Raw genomic sequence first — 17,257 nt, 5'->3', positions numbered from 1 at the left:
GGGATGAGGTGGGGAAGCCTGTGAGACCTGGAACCTCCTGCTGGGGAATGGAACCCTCCGCATCATCTCTCCTCTATTCTTCCTGAGGTCGCCTGGGTATTAGCCACAGTGCTGCCTGCCTCAATTTACCTTTACGACCAGCGCAGCGTACCCAGTTCTTTATTCTGAAGAGCAGGATGGCAGCAGCCTTGCCTACAGAGAGCATACTCACTTTGCAAACTCTTCATCTACGAGATATCTTTCTCCAGCCTCAGTTTTCCCCCACTGCCAATGAGGAAGCCTGGCCCGCAAGGCTGCAGGGTCCCACACAGCAGCCAAGAACCATAGCACACGCAGCAAATGAACGGCAAAGTCTGTGATGCGCTGTCTGTGTTAGACACACAGCAGGTTTTGGAGGCTTAGTAGGAAAAAAGAGTGTAAAACATCCAATATGTAATCACCCCAACACAGAAGGAACACAAAATAAAAGACGTTGGGGTGGACAGTCTGATGAGTGCTCTGAAGGGCACCGGAGCACGAAGAGAGGGGGCTGAGTTTAGAAGAGTTCAGGAGGAAAACCACCAAGGCCTTTGAGGAAGGGAGGTCATGGCCCGGGGGGACGAAGCCGCATCCAATCTTGTGGAGGAAGCATGGCTTGAGAAAGGCTCCAAAAGATTCGAGTCCCGTGCAATAGGGCAGAGGGCTCTTGAAGCAGGAAGCACAGGAGAAAGGGGCAGCAGTGGGGACCTGTGACAGCAACAGGGAGGGGGCGGCGGCCCATCAGAGCTGCGGCACAGGACACTGGCAGACGGCTAGTGTGTGATGTGGCCATGAAGGAGGCTAGGGCCAGATGGTGGCAGCCTCAAATGCCAGGCTGAGCCAGCGGGGCACACAGCAGGCACTTGCAGGAAGACTGGCTGGCCAGGGATGGGGATGGAGGGAGGTCCCCAAGGACATCCAGGTGAGTGGGGACGCCAGGGCCCATCACCCACCTCACAGACCCCTGAGATCCTCCAGGCCCGCAGTTGTCCGGGAGCCCACCCTCTGGCGCCTTCTGTCCTCCGAAAAGGACAATTTATTTATTCATGAGCATACACTCGCTCCCACCAGGCAGCCAGCTCCTGGACACCTCACTTCTAATTATAGCAGGAATTTCATTAGTGCTGGAGGGAAATGCCAGGTTTCTGACTGCCCCTGTTAGTGGACGCAGACTCCTCTTTCTCCCTTGCTTGAGATTGTGGCCAGAGGCCCAGGGCAGCACAGAGTGGCAGCCATAGGGGCAGATCTCGGAGCCAGGAGATGGGGCTCCATCATGAGTGGTTAGCATGGCAGGTCCATGGGGATGGGATGGTGTCCCCACCCGGGGGATGGGATGGGACCCACCACACACAGTGCATAGCCTCCGAGCGGCGGGATTGCAGGGTGCTGCTTGGACGTCTCTAAAGAGCAGTGTGGGAGGGAGCTGTGTGATGCCAGAGCTGCGTCACCGGGCAAAAGGCGGCAGGTTGGGAGCTTAGGAGGTCTCAGCTCTGTGGGGTCCTGGGGTGAGGGAGGTGATGATGCAGAGCTGAGAAGGAGGCAGAGTGGGGCTGCTGCTGTGAGGCAGGAGAGAGGCGCCCACACAGAGAGAACCAGACAGAGAGAGACAAAGACAAGGAGGGGCAGACAGAAAGAGAGGCAGACAGAGGGACAGACACACACACAGACACACACGAACTAAGATGTGGAGGCCAAGGAGAGAAGAAGAAACAACTAGGGCCAAGTCAGCCAGGCTGCTCAGAGGACTCCCCAAGAAGATCCACCCACCTCCCCAGGGGGTGCCGACTGGGCCCACCCCTCTTCAGACTAGACTCAGAGGCTTTGAGTCTGGAGCAGGAGGCATGGACCTCCAAGAACCACCTCCTTCCATGACCAAGGGCAGGGCCAGCTGTGGGCTGGGAGGTCTGCGTTCTGGGTCCAAGCCTCATGTATGGAGTTGGCCTAAGGTGCCAGGGCCAATTTGGTGACAAGGAACTCGCTACCTCCTCAGAAAGAAGCTTTAAAGAAAAACAATCTTCATAAAGCTCAGACTCTGGAAAGTTGAAATTGAGGACCCCAGAGAGACAGTATGGTTGCCCCTGAGGGGCCCAAGATCTGGTGGCCAGAGTCTGCCAGACAAGACTGTCCTTTCGATATTAGTTTGGAAAGTCACAGAGTTGCCCCATTACCCTGTCACTCAGAATGAGAACTAGAGGAAAAATATCCTGTAGCCAGGATCCCTCCTTGGTGGAGGACAGCCAACCAAGCCCCAAGAAAACCACTCCTTCATTTACTCACTCAACTGATAAGACATCCACTGGGTAACTACCACGGGCCGGGCACTAGGATGTGGCAGTGAGCAAGATTAATCATTTAAACTTCTTTCCTCGTCTGACACTTGACCTTCACCTATGCTACAGGTGGCAGAGGTGAGTCCAGGGAGAGGCAGCGACTTGCCCAGAGTCACACAGGGAGCTGATGGTTAAGGATAGAGCCTCACACACGATGCTGTAGGCACTGACCATCTGCCAGCCCCGGCAAGAAAGGGAGACGGCCGCACGGGCGCCATCCCCACCCCCAGCCGTTTCTAGGACACCGAGGTATTGATTACCACCCTTGCCTTGGAGTGGTTTTCTTTTCTTTTCTTCCACCAAGGCTTCCTCCTTTTTTTTTTTTTTTTTTAAGGAATAAACTCCAAGCCGCTCCTATGATTAATTACCAGCTGCCTAATGCTCCTCCACTGGCAATTTCTGGAAAGGGAATGAATTACCTTGAAAAACATCCAAAAAGAGAACCCACCGTGAAGGAGAATTTCAAAGGTTACCTCACAATTAGCAGTGGGCTCCCCTAGCCTTATCGAGTTGCTGGCAGGCCCTCCAAGGAGGGGTAGGCCGCCAGCCTATGGGGGCCACCCACGGGCTCCCGAGGGCAGCCTGGCTTGGAAACTGGACCAATGCCACCCGGCAGAAATGGGGCTTGTTTCCTGAGCACCCACCTTGAGCCCGCCTTGTAGCTCTGCCCCTGGTCTTAAGGCATCATGTACCACTTCATTCCTAGGTACCTCCCTCGGTTCAAACCCCTACTCCACCACTTACAGCTCTATGGGTTTCTTAACCACTCTGAGCCTCTGGAGAATGAGGCATTAAACACACCTCCTCATGGGATTACCATGCGGAGAAATATGTGTTTAAGGAGCGTAGTGCCTGGTACACAGCCGACTCTCTTATTACTTAAAATATTCCTGGCTTCTAAGCATCCTCATAACAGCCCTCTCAGCAATGTTGGCATAATTATCCTCCTTCTCAGATGAGATTTCTCACGGAAGTGAAGGGACTCCCCCAAGGTCACGCAGCTGATAGCAGGAAGCCAGGACTTCCTATAGCACAAAGGGAGATTGAGGCCCGCTCTCTGATTCCAGAGCCCGACTGAAGTGCAGAGGCACCCCAGGGCTCACCTGGGCCTACGTCTGGGTACCTGGGAGCAGTGGGGCCTGAGGAGAGATGCCTCTGAGGGAAGCAGGGAGACAACAAGCAGGGCCTCACGTCAGGATGAAGACTTGGGCTCCCCGGGCTGGGCCCCAGACAGAGCCTTGGGACAAAGGGCTCTAGCCCAAGTCAGCATTTCTGTGAAGGCCTCTCATCTCTGGACTGGGAGCCACAGAGAGTAAAGAGGGATTACACAGGTCACCCTCTGGCACAAGGCCAAGTGTCATCAACCCTGAAATGCCACTCTGTGATGAGACATACCAGTCCTGGGAGGCTTGGCTTGGGATCTTCAGGCTCCAGCTGTTCCCTGGGGGGCCGAAGCCCCCTCAACAGGCTAGATAACCACTTTGTGTCTATCTTGGCACTGGTGGGTCCTTGGGGGGGAGGGAATGGTGGAAACGGAAATGTGGGAAAAGAAGGAAGGGTCCTTGCATCGCTGAGAAAAATGACATATCCTGAGCATTTACCATGTGTCAGGTGTGCTGGCGCACCTGTGGGGGCAGGTGCTGTGGTCCCAATCCCTCTTTTATAGACAGGTAAACTGAGGCACAAGGAAACCACACAAGGTCATGGTGGATGAGTGGCAAGGCCAGGATTTGCACTCAGGCACCCTGACCTGAGTCAGAGCCCAGAGAGGTGTGAAAGCTCAGGCGTCATCTCAATGCGATTGTGGGAGAGAAGTGGGTGGGACAGCCATAGCACCCATCTCAAGGAACAGTCCTCTCTGTTCACCCAGGCCTCTTACAGTATGGCTACCATGTTGCTTAGCAGTAAGGCTCATGTGCCACAGAGTTGGGTGGTACCGACAGGGCTGCTGTGCCAAGGCTGGAGATTCCAAACCTGCCCCTCTCCCTGAGTGCACCTCCCGACCCCTGCCCTGGCAGCCACTCTAGAGAAAGGCCAGGACTAAGAGGCCCCTGGGGGCCCTTTTGGGGGCTGATGATGGTCTCAGTGGGGGTAGGGTGAGCGTTGCACCCAAGCCTGCCCTTGAGGGCTGTGCCCCAGTCAAAGGTGCAGTGCACTGGGGTTAGCACCTGTCGCCCAGCCAGGACACATCTGCCTCGGCCCCAAGCATCCCGGCCCAGCTGCCCTTACCAGCCCAGCGGCACACCTACCTCAGTGACCCACGAATCACCAGCGTCTCACGTGCCGGTCAGCAGCTGGCAGCCCCTCCGCCTCACTCCAGCTCCATCCTGCTGCAATGAGAAGGCAGTCAGGGACCACTCACAGCAGGGACCCCAGAACTGACCTGCAGGAAGTTTACCACAGGCCAAACCCAATCATCCCTTCCTGACAGATGGGAAATCTGAAGGAGGGAGAGGAAAGAGGCATAATGCTGAAGGGTTCTAACACAAACAGGCCCCTGGCACCCTACATCTGCCAGTTACCGGCTATGCGATTGCAGATAAGCTTCTGACCTCTCCAGGTTTCAGTTTCCTCATCTGCCAAATGGGATGATGGTGATCTCTCCCAGGGGTTCTGGGAAGATCTAAGGACATATGGTGAAAGAAGCACTCAACATTCATTCACTCAAGAAACATTTAGCAAACACCCCGAGCTATGAACAGGATAGCAGCCCCGCCCTTAGGAACTCTGATAAGAGGCAAAGAACCATACCATACATAATTAAAAGTGGTGCCTGCCAGAAAGAACAAGCATAGGGGTGACATAGCATAGATTCAAGATTCAGGGGCATCTCTTTGGGGAAGTAAAGTTGAGGGATGAGCTAGAGAGAGGCAGGCCAAGATGCATGGAACAGCATTCCAGGCACAAGGAACAGTACATGTGAAGACTCCAAATCAGGCAAAAATGCCTCTCTCAGTGGAGAATTTGACAGTGGGTAGTGTGGCAGGTGCGGTGTGCAAGGGAAAGAGGGAGTGGAGTAAGTGACGGCTAGGAGGCAGGGCTGAGCACTGAGAGGGTGGACAGAAACCACAGGAGGGTCTGAGCACCTGAGGGACATGAACCCAGGTCTAGTTTGAGAAGATCCCCACGGCTGCTGGGAAGAAGGGCTTCAATGGGAAAGGAGGAGGCAGGGAAACCAGTGGGGAGGCTGTCCCAGGGGTCTGGGCCAGAGGCAGTGGTGCTCAGAGCAGAAGGCAGATGTGGTAGGACCTGCTCGTGCGCTGATTATGTGGGGAACCCAGTCCCTGTGCCCCCAAGTAGCGGGGGCATGTTTATCCTTACTGGGCGGGGTCTAGCTGCCCCATCTCTACAATGGGCACCAGTGCTCTCCTCTCCTGTCCATCCATAGGGCCCCCAGGAATCAGGAGGAGCAGACCCAGGGGCCTGGCAGGGGGGCTTTCCTGGAGTCCTGGCTGCAGGGCAGGAGGCGCAGAGCCCCAACTTTGAGTCCCAGCTATGAAGGCACCTCACTGAGTGGCTCTGGTGATCACGTTCCCTGCACCTGCATGCCCTCCCCTAAGAAATAGGGAACCTGCCTGCAGGGCTGAGCGCCTCCTGGGATGAGGTCTGTGGCTACAGTGGGAGTGGGCGTGCCTGGGCTCTCGCATGTGCCGGGAGCTGGCACAGGCCTCAGACCTAGGATCGCCTCCCTGTGCGGCAGGCGGGGAGAGAAGTAGTTGCCTACGGCTGGCTTCGACAAGGGGCACCACGGCCTGGCATTTGAGAGGTGGATTCAGTAATAAGAACGATCTGGTTCAAGGCAGGTTTCATCCCCTTATCAAGTGTGACTTTAGGCAAGTTTCTTTCTTTTTTTTTTTAATAGGCAAGTTTCTTTTTTCTTTCTTTTTACAGCTGCACCCGCGGCATATGGAGGTTCCCAGGCTAGGGGTCAAATCGGAGTGGCAGCTGCCAGCCTACACCACAGCCACAGCAATGCGGGATCCGAGCCACGTCTGTGACCTACACCACAGCTTGTGGTGATGCTGGGTCCTTAACCTGCTAAGCCACGACGGGGACTCCTGGGCAAGTTTCTTAAACCTCTCTGTGCCTAAGTTTCCTCATCCGTATTAGGCAATATAGCAATAAGAAGTGGACCTCCTTCAAAGAGTGGTACAGACTGTATAAGGTAATGCACATGACTGCCGGACACACAGGCAGTTTGGGGGCTTTGTCAGCTGAGGCTAAATTACCTTGCAGGAGCTTTTGCCAGTCTTCATAGAGTGCTGGGCCCCTAAACCCCAAGCTCCCAGAGCCAGGCCCGGCACCCCCACCCCACATGGGAAGAGAATGTCTCTGTGTCCTGACCCTTCAGTTCTGGCAGTGCCCAAACTCTGCTGGCCTTGACTTCAACTCTCCCATTTCACAGAGGAGGAAAGCGAGGCCCAGAGGGCGCCCCATCCCGGGGTCATGCAGCCAGTCAATGGTTGGGCCAGAAGTGGAATCAGCCTCCTGCTTCCCCACCGCCCACAGCTCAGGCCTTTCCCAAAGGCGGCTGGCCACAGAGCCGCTGACAAAGAGAAAATAATTATTTTGGCAGCTGAGACAGAAGCCAGAGCCGGAAAGTCCTTGCTCACTTGGTGAGCAACGTCCAGCCCCGAGGAATGACGCCCGCCCATCCTGCCTCGCAAAGGTACTCTGGCTCACGGCGCACACGCCTGTGTCCCTCTGACCCCAGCTACCCCGGTTGTTTGGTGTTGGGCTCATGCAAAGGAGCAAACAGAACAGAGAGGGGAAAATGCCTGTCCAAGGTCACACAGCAGGGGTACCACACTGTGGGGGCACCAGGATAGGAACTCAGGGCTTGGTCGAGAATTAACCCTTTGCCCATGAGCCTGCACTGGACCCCTACCTGGTAACAAGAGAGGACCAGAAGGCTTGTCTTGACTGGGTTATGCCTGGGATACTTCTTTAGCCTTCAGTGAAATACTGTGATGTAGAAATTAAACTAGCACTTTCAATTTACGCACAAGGCCTAGAGAAGTTCTATAGCTTCCTAAGGTCACACACAATTAATAAGGAGCAAATAAGTAACAAAAACAGAGCCGGGACATGAGCGGGTGGTCTGCCCCCACTTGGGTTCTGCCCATCACCAGACGACCAGCCAGGGAGCCCACACTGGGCACTGGGCACTCAGCTCCCTGGGCCCTGTGTGCTGGGTCCACTCACACTGGCCATCCAGACAGGCTGGGGTGCAGGTGGGAGAGCCAGACCCAGGCAGGGCTGTGAACACAGAGGCAGTATCATCCACCCCCATGCCCAGCCCCAGAGTGCTCTTAAGTGAGCCTCACAGCCTGTAGGGGTTTGGCCATCTGGCGAGACCAATGAGAGGTCCCATCCTGGTCCCAGCCTGAGCAGACCACAACCACAAAGGACACAGATCCACGCGGGTAAGCGTTTTCTGCTTAAAAGCATCTCTGCTTAACGGAGCAGGGCACAGCCTGAGACTCAGGGCCGAGTGGGGTGGTGGGGCCCGCCCAGTCTCCCTGAGGGATGGACACCCTACTGCCCAGAGGGCTGTTGTGGGTGTCCTCAGCTCAGGACCCTCACTTAGGGTTGGGAGAAGGGAAGGCCAGAAAGGGCCAAAAGGGGCGATGTGCAGACCACCAGCAGAAATGTGCTTTTACCCTCATGATGTCTGGAGCTCCCCGAGGGCAGGGCCAGAACAAGCGCCCATTGTGCAGAGTGGGACACTGGGCTCCAAGGGAGGGGAGAGCTGCCATGGGCATTGTACCTGGGAAGCGGCATAGCTGGGTCTGGGACTTGGCAGGGGTCACTCAGGAGTGGGGACTGTCCCAGGACCCAGATGGATTCTCCCAGCCGCACCCCTCTTCCCATCCTCTGCTCCTCTAGGGATCCCCTGGGGGAAGGGACCTGGGTGTGGGCTTGGGTGGAGGCACCAGGCCAAGCGGACTGGGGCTGGCCCAGAGAGATGCAGGGCCGATGGGATTCCTAGAGGACAGAGGGGCCATGCCACAGGGTGTCCAGGATCTGGGGTGCTGTGAGGGCTCTGCGCCCATGGCTCTAGGCCTGTGGCTGTGACTGGTGGTTCTCTAAGCTACCAAGGGTTGGGAGCCCAAATTCTGGGCTGGAGCGCTGGCCCAGTCCTCAGTGGTGAGGTTGAGGGCAGGGGTAAATAGAGCTGGGTTTGAATTTCTGCTTTGCTCTTTAAAGCTGGTTGACCTTGAGCAAGCCACTCAGCATCTCTGAGCCCCCATCTCCTCTCTAAACAAGGACAAATCGCCCCCTCCAGCTTCAGGCTGACCTTGTAGAGGCTGATGTTGGCCAGAGCACTGACCTACCCACAGGCCCCTGGGAGAAGGGGTCAGACTGGCTTAGTGTCATCTTCAGGGCAGGGGACCCCACCGGTGGCACTGTTGAGCTGAAGTTCAGGGCTCCTGTCATCTGCTGCTAATCACACACAAGAGCCCCTCATGCCCTGGTGGCTGCAAGGACTTAATGATATGTAGATGCAGGTCAGTGATGGCAACTGCTAAAGTTTCGGAGAGGGGGTAACCACTCAAGGTCCTAAGTGGCCAAGTGGGGACCGGAACATGGTCACATGAGAGCCCACCCAAACCGGGTCCAACCTGCTGCTCCACTGCTGAACTGATTGACCCGTATGGCCTTCACCCTCCCCACCTGAGCCAGACTAGGTAGCTCTTCTTACTCCAGTTTTTACAGATGGGCCGAAGAGTTGCTGCTTCTGCAGGCCAGGGGTCCCCCTCTGACCCCACACAGGGATGGTGGCTCAGACCCAGCTCCCGGCTCCCTGGGGAGACATGGGTTCCTCCACCTCAAAGACCCATCCAGGGAAGCATCCCCTTAAATGACCCTGGGAACAGGCCCCTCGTCCTCCCCTGGCGGCCCCGGCTGGCTCCAGGAGCAAGGCAAATATTTACCCCGATGGTTATCCAAACCGGGCTGGTGGCCCCACCTCCCACATTCCTGGAATACATGTTCCCTGACCTCACCAAGCTGCGGGGGGGGGGGGGGGCCCTGGGCGGGGGGGAGGAATCCAGACATGGGTAAGAGCCAGACCCAGGGTCCAGGGCCTCGATGGAAGCCAAGGAAGGCCTACTGCCCAGGAGGAAAAAGGGCAGCTTCGAATTGTCTCTCTAGCTACTCACCCACTAGAGGAGGCCTCAGGCTGACATGGGCTGGGCCAGAGCACTGACCTGCGTGGGGGAGGGAGCTGGACCATCACCCTGCCTGTACCCCCCCCCCCCAATGTGGTAGGCAGGGAGGTACACCCTACAGTTCAGGGCTGTCACCAGGTCTCAGCTCTTCACACCTGCTGGCAATAACACACACACACACACACACACACACACACACACACACAGACTTGTACTTAAGGAGTAAGGGACTCAGCCTGCTACAAACATGGTAGAAGCCCCTGCCTGCCAGGCCCCAGACACTCTCACTGCCTCCCTCCACCCTCAGCACAGTCCTGTCACCAGGAAACTGTAAGGTCCATTTGATAGATGAAGAAACTGTGCAGCAGACACCGGCGGTCACGTAGCTGAAAGTGGTAGAATGTGCACTGTCTCAACCCAAACCACGCATTCTATAGCTCTGCAGTCCCAGCCCTGCCCCTTGGAACCCTGTCCGTCCTTTCATGCCCAAAGGACCCCCTCCACCATGCTGCCTTCCTGATAGCCCCCCAAGTGAGCTTTCCCTGCCCTGAACTTCCAGTCATGTGGACGGTGTTTCTGTCTCCCTGCATAATTAAAATAGACTGTCTGATAATCTTCAGCAGTGAGACCCTTGTACTCTCTCCAGGCACAGCGGGGTTGCACCCAGAGCGTTAGGTTGCCCTGAGTGCTCAGGGGAGGCCTGAAATCCTGAGTCTTTCCACCAAAGAACAGTAGCTGGAGTTGGCCTCAAGGAACAGGTAAGAAAGCAGACCTAAGAAGCTGGTTGTTTGGGGTCCAGGGAAATGCCAGGCCACGGCTGCCTGAGAATCATGAACTACCCTTGGTTCAATAACCCTGTTTTTACCTCTTCTGAGTTGTTCTAACAGCCTACCCATGCCCAGGCCCAGGGAAGCCCAGCTCGGCTGGTCTAGCCCTGCCCTGCAGATCCTCGCTGCACACCCCTTGGCTTCCCGTCTCCCTCTCTCCTGCATGGAAACGTCAAAAGCGACCAGGATAGGCAGATGGGCAGGTTCTGCTGAATGAACACCTGGCAAGTCTGCTGGTGGGCCCTCAGAGATGCCTCCAGGTGGGAAAAGCTCTGGAGGCAGGAGATGCCAAGCGCAAACCTAGGGCCGCCCCTGGCACTGTGGGGACCCAAACAGAAGGTGCTGGGGAAAGGCAGGGCCTCGCAGAACCTCTCCACCCATCTAGCATCTCTGAGATTTGGTTCCCTCATTTGGAAAATGGGGGCTCTAAAGGGACTTCTAGCCATTATTCCTTTATGTTTGTCATTCATTCATTCATCCATTCATTCATTTCCTTCTCAACAACCCATGATGCTGCCTACTTATGCCCCAGAGGAGGAAGGGAAGAGAAAAGAGTAGGGGTGGATGGGTGGGGGAAGAAGGCAGGGTCGAAGGCCACCGTCACCGGCCAGCATGCCTGCCAAGGGTGTTTGCCCACCATCTAAAGAAAGGCAGGCAAGACACAGTAATTCTAGGACGCAGGATAAATTCAGGACAGAATGCTGGAGGGCAGCAAAGTGGGGGGTCAGGGGCATCATCCTCTTGGGCAGAGTCTCTCAGGCAGGAGGGCACCCCTCCTGGGCAAAGGCCCAGACGCTTGTCTGGAGAAAAGCCGCAGCTTGAAGAGAGAATGATGGGTGAAATCAGGAGCAGGGGACAGCTGCGTTCAAGGGCACATGCAGACACACCCCTGGAGCCCCTCCCTCCCCAAAGCTTCACCTAGAGCCCAGTCCTGATTTGCTGTGTTTTCAAGACCAGGTTGGAGTAGCACCTCCTTGGAAGAGCTCTGTCAGAGTGGAAAGTCCTCGCTGTCTCCTTGCGCAGCACCCGGGCCCCCAGGAGGGACCTTTACCCATCCTCCTCTCAGAAGAGTCCATGGAGGTCCTCAGTCTAAGCCTGCTACCATATAGAGCGGGGGACATAAGTCCAGAGAGAGAGAGAGAGAGGATGAGAAGCCAGGGCAGCGCTAGCTGGAGGTTGGACTAAGAAGGTAAGGACTCACGCACGAGTCCCTTGTCCCGCCAGGCCTCCTCACCTGGATGAATGCTGGCTGGAGGATTAGTCCCATGGTTGGGGCAGGACTGGGCAACCCCATCAGTGGTCAGCTCCATCGGGCAGCCTGGACTCCAGGCCCTGTGCTCCCTCCAGTAGAGAGGACAGATAGGAAGGTCAAAGGACTGAAAGGCATGGGCACCCCTGACAGGTCATGCCAAACACCTAGTACCAAGTGTTCCTGATGATCCCCTTCCTGGGCCAGGGGCCAGCCCCCGGCGGTCACACTCCCCAAACAGGCATCCCTCTGGGATTCTGGCCACACATGGGCCAGGCCAGTCTAAAGTGATGGCCGAGGCCCAGATTTGCAGATGCCAGACAAAGGAGAGCACTGTTCTTGCTTGCAGGAGGTGGCGGGTCTGAGCACAGGCACTAACGTCACCCTGGCCTGGCTGAAATCCTGGTTATGCTGCTTGCAAGCCATGTGGCCTCAGCCAGGTCCCTGCACCTCTCCCTGCCTCAGTTTACTCAGTGGTGCAATGGGGAGGGAGAAGGTTTAACTGGGGTAAGTGCATGGCCCAACCCCTGGTCCTTGGAGGAGCCAGGCCATGGGAGTTCTTGCTGTTTGCAGGGACACCAGCCATCCCTGTAAGAGTGACCCAGTGATGGTCTGCAGGGTCACTGCTGGGAAGCCTGGGAAGAAGGGGGCCTATTAATCATCAAACTGCATCCACAGTCTGCCCCAAGATGCTCCACCAATGCAGCCACCCAGGGGGGCTTGACTGGTCCCACTGGATTTTGTTAACACTGAGGTGACTCGAGACCTATCTTTGGCACGTACCCTCCCTGACCGGGGCAAGTGCCTCCTGACCCCTCGAAGCCTCCATCTTTCATCTGCAAAGTGGGATGAACAATGCCTGCCTAATGTCCCAGGATGCTGGAAGGCTGCTAGGAGATGGAGGATGGGCCGGGTCTTGCGATGAGGTTCCCTATTCTGTTCCACACACTGCTTACTTGACTGCTCCTGCCTTCCTGGGCAGCCTCAGTGCCCAGCCTGGTCTGAGCTATCACACACCCAGAGCGCATCCCCAGGTCCTCACCAGGAGGCACTGAGGACTCTCCAGGTACCTCCCAGCTGAGGCTGTCAGGACCAGCCTAGGATGCTCTTCCTTCTCCCGTGAGTCTGGGGTCTCTGCGTCCTTTCAGAAAGAAGGGCTCCCTCAGCCTAGCAACTTGGTGGGATTCTTGGGGGAGCCACTCCCCACCTGCCCATCAATCCTTGGGACTGAGAGAACCTGCTGTCTGGGACTGGACCCCTGGATAGGCTAAAAAGAGGGGGGCAAGGTCAGCCCCTGCAATGAGTGTCGTCTTGTTGCCCATAGCAGCCAGCACAGGGTTTGCCCCCAGAATGTTTGCTGGATGGATGGATGAGCAGTCATGGGAGGGGTGGTGTGAAAACAGATTTAGATCAGAGAACAGAGCAGCTGACACTTGCACAGTGCTCACCACAATCATCCTAGGCCCGGCTCTAAGAGGCTGTCTACGCCGGTTAACCCAATAGTCCCCACAGCGACTCTATAAAGTGGTAACATCATCCCCATTTCACAGATGAGGAAACTGCGGTTCCAAGACATGAAGTCACTTGCCCACAGTGTTAGAAAGTGGCAAAGTTAGATTCAGTGCAGGCCCTGGATTCCAGAATCCATGTGCTGGTCCACAATGCTGCCTGGGGGCTGTGGAGAGTGGGGAGAGATCACGTGTCAAGAGGCCCATCCAGACCAGAGGTTCCTGCCCAGGCTCCAGGCCCTGCCCCAGGGATTTAACTGGTCTGGGGTGCGCTACCTTTCAAAGCTGCCCTGGATCTCGCTTTCAGCGGGAGCTGGGAATCCCGGCCAGCCTCACCTTCACTCTGCAGTTGGGGAAACCGTGGCTTAGGGAGGGCAGGCATGTTCAAAGTCACCCTGCGTGTCAGGGGAGCCTGGGACCCGGAGCCCAGCTCCCATGACTGCTCCTTCGTGGGTCTGGAGCTCTTGGAAACAGAGCCCTGTGGCCTCAGCAGAGCAGCCCACAGGCGCAGCCGTGGGTGGGAGAGATGAGGCAGACAGATGCGGGGAAGCCAGAGCAGCACGCAGCCAGATGACACACAGGCCCAGCAATTCCTGACTCATGGCCACCCATCCCGTGACTCCACCCACCGCCAGCGTCCCCACCCTGGCTTACACTCCACAGCCTGTTGCACCCTCTGGAGTCCCCTCCCATTTAGGACCAGAGAGCCACAGAGGGAGGAAGGAGCGGTGGCGCCCCACCCAGGGCTGGGTGGGAAGCCCAGACGACCCGAGAAGGGGGGACTCTACACGCAGAGGAAGAGGCATTAATTAGCCCTGCCCCTGCCCCTCCCTGCAGTCCCCTGCACACTCCCAGCCTGTGCTGGCCAGCACCCTGTGGACCAAGCACCCTGTGGACAGGAGGAAAGCTGGCGCTGACACCCACCAGGGCCAACTTTCTTAGCCACGTGACACCCTTTGCATCAGGGCCCCACACCTGGAAAAGCATATTAGGTTTTCCTGCTACCCGTTTATTTCACGAATGCCCAAGAAGGCATTACACCCCCCCACTGGCCAAGAATCTTCCGTGACTCCCCATTGTCTAAGAGGTTGGCACTAATTCTTCAGTCTCATGTTCAAAGCCCCAGCCTGCCTCTGATCTGTAATGTGTCAGCTCCCACCTCTGTACCTCGCCTACCCTAATCCTGCTGCCAGGAATGTCCCCGTCCCTGTGGCCTGATGCCCTGGGAAGGAAATTCACACCGCCATCAAGGGGCCACAGGGATCAGATACTGTGTTCATAATATCTCAACAACTCCTCAGAGCTCCTTATGCCACTGGATCTGAAAGGCCCATTTGACAGATGCAGAGGCTGAGGCTCAGAGCGGCAATGTATCCAAGGCCACTGGAGGCTGAGCTGTCACCATAAAGGCAGGGCCTTGGGTTGCTTGGACCTACGGTCTTCTCCGGTGCTGATAAGCTTTCAGCTCATCCATGAGCTTAGGGTGGCTCTGGCTCTGTTAGCTTATCCAATGTCAAGGTGACTTGGGTCCGCTAACCTTGGCATCTTGATCCTCCTTTTGCCCTCTTTTGGGAAAATGCTGCGACCCCTGTTGACACTGAGCTGGGCTTAGGCTGGGGGCCCCCAGGCTGGGGAGGTGGGTGATGAGAGGCTGTGCAGCTCCGTAGCCCAGAACATAGACTCAGGGGCCAGTTGTTTGGTTCAATGCCTGCATAACCACCCTGGGCTGACTGATTCACCTGTCTGTGCCTCAGTTTCTTCCTCTGGAAATGGGGATAATGGAAAAGTGACCTCACAGAGATGCTGTCATGGTGAATGTGAATTCCCGTAGGTCACGATCGGAGCAGCATTCCCGCAGAGTGCTATAGAAGGGCTTAGGAGAGTTTGGAGTGCTTAGTATCATTGCTCTGTTCCTCCCTGCACTCTAAGTTCAACGTCACGGCCAAAGGAAAACTGAAGGCCTCAGAGCACCTACCAGGAGAGAGGAGGGGGGCGGGAGAGTGGCAGGAGAATCTGCCCCTCAGATTGCCCACTTCCTGGCTTCTGGTCCACAAGGCTGCCACCTGGCCCGCCTGCCTGAGCATGGCAGAGAGACCTGGCACACTCCACCTTTCAGCTCTTGTGAAGAGGGGAGAAGGGTGGGCTCCCTCTTGGGCAGAGGTACCCAGCTTTGCCTCTGTGTTGTCAGTGGGATGACCCAGAGTGGGGCCGGGCTAGCATCACTATCCCCATCCCCCATGGGGACAACTGGCAACTACTCACATCTCTTACCTTGCTTGGGGGCATCACAGACACTGCGCCCTGCTGGGTTGGATACAGAGAGATGTGAAATGCATGGGGGAGAGGGGCTGGGACCCCAAAGCTGGCTGTCCTATAGGGTATAAGTTCATCCTAGGGGATGTCATAGCTGGGCAAGGCTTCCTCCTCTCCCCTTTCTTTCTACAGATGAGGCCCAGAGTGGCTGAGTGACTAGCCCACATACACCAGCAAGCTAGTGGTGGATGCCAGATAAAAACCCTGGTCTCCAGGCTCCAAGCCTGGCCTCACTGTGAGGTTTGTCTTGCCAGGTCCCTAAAGGTGACTGATTGTCTAGGAGAAGATAAGTCACCAGCATTGTGTGGGTGAGGGATGGGCCTGGGCCCAGAGCTTCCACCAACGGGAGGCCCCGGGAGGGGGTCAGAACAGGTCAGAGGCAGGGCAGCCCCGAGCCTGAGGTCCAGCTTCCTTTCTCAAGAGGGCATGATTCCTGGCAGCAGCTCCTACAGGAAACAGTAGAAGCGCCACCCGCGGGAAACATGGGGTGGGACAAAGGGGGTGTCGGGTAGGGTTTCCTGTTGGGTGGGTGACCTGTGTGGCTGTGGCCCTGGGGCCAGGCCAGAGTTGGGTTTCGCCTCATCCCTGGCTCAGGCCCAGGCCACCCTGAGTCCCATCCTCCTGGCCTGCTCTGGCTTCCTGTCCCACAGGCCCCACCCAGCCCAGGAGGGAGCAGGGCCCCCGAGGAGGCCTCCTCAGAAGCACCAAACTTTTCTGGGGCAGGAGTAAGCAAGGCTGCCCCACCCTGCTTGGCGGCCTTTGGCCCCTGACCTCTAGGCCTTCAGCTCTTTGTTTTGTAGCAAGAGGCCTTGACAAAAGCACTGGTGGGTTTTATTCCCAGGAGCTCACGACTTAGGCACAGCTGAGTAGGGGCTGCAGAAATCAGCCCCGCCCTGGGCATTGGTCACTGTCTTCCTCCACTCCGGGCAGAGTGGCAGTGTCACCTCCAAGGAGCCAGGCTGGGGGGGACCAGGACAAGGGGAGGCACTGAAGAGGGGTAGATTTCAGGCCTCAGAGGCAAAACTTCCCAGGCTTCAAAGGTGAGGGGCAGTGTGGTACTTTCCATAGAAGGTGTGGCATCTCAGCTGGGCAGGGCGGCTCCCAAGTCAGGGACAATGTGATGCCAAACCATGGGCACAGCACCCAGGGTAATAAGATGCCTTTATTCCCCCACTCAAGTTTTAGATGCCTGGATCCTTATAAGTGTCAGATGTCTGGGTGAGATGGGACATCTGCCCAGGGGCTGCAGGGCCACCCATGGGCTCCATGTGAACCCAACCCATTTCCGTGGGCCTCAGAAGCTGGGGCCTCACCTGCCTGCAGGTGGATATGTCATGGGAGTAGAGAAGTTAGTGTCCTGACCCAGTGAGGGGGAAGAGGCTTGAATAGAGGCCCTCAGCCTGGGACATAGACTATGGGAGGCCACAGCATCCCAGTCTCTCAGGGCTGCTTGGCAAACAGGCAACTCAGCAAGCAAACAGGCCAGAGAGTGTGCAGCACTTCTCCAGGCTGCGGCCCCACCAGGAACAAAGGCCTCTTGTAGCTCAGCGTCAGGGAGGAGTGCAAATGGGAGGCGGTCTGGACCAACTGGGGCCGGGCCTTGCCTGAGATCACCCCAGGGACAGGGACAGAACTGGGATCCAGGTCTCCTGCTTGCTCCGTGGGCAGCCCCAGGGCCTGCTGTGCTGGGAAGGTGGGACTGCTCATTCAGGCAGGGACTGACCTTGGCCTCACCTTGGCCATCCAGCACAGGACAGTGACGACATGTTTATACTGGTCCAATCAAACAGGCCCTGACAGGGTTCTGTGGGGGCCCAGCCTGATGCTCTACCTGGAA

General features: G+C 56.8%; 1 protein-coding gene across 4 annotated transcripts in view; it reads right to left on the bottom strand.

Moving 5' to 3' along the window:
• ZMIZ1 (zinc finger MIZ-type containing 1) overlaps window positions 1-17,257 on the bottom strand; it is a 192,404-nt gene that overhangs the window by 145,119 nt on the left and 30,028 nt on the right. For 3 of the 4 annotated variants that reach the window (XM_047762411.1, XM_047762414.1, XM_047762413.1), the window contains exon 3: window positions 4,598-4,678. The gene's annotated coding sequence lies outside the window, so the exon portion shown is untranslated. The remainder of the gene's footprint in view (window positions 1-4,597; window positions 4,679-17,257) is intronic. The other variant, XM_047762412.1, reaches the window with a different exon arrangement.

The sequence above is a fragment of the Phacochoerus africanus genome, chromosome 15, assembly GCF_016906955.1.
Source record: "Phacochoerus africanus isolate WHEZ1 chromosome 15, ROS_Pafr_v1, whole genome shotgun sequence".
Lineage (NCBI taxonomy): Eukaryota > Metazoa > Chordata > Mammalia > Artiodactyla > Suidae > Phacochoerus > Phacochoerus africanus.
The sequence above is the reverse complement of the archived record's forward strand: the minus strand, read 5'-3'. Positions and strand labels throughout refer to the sequence as shown.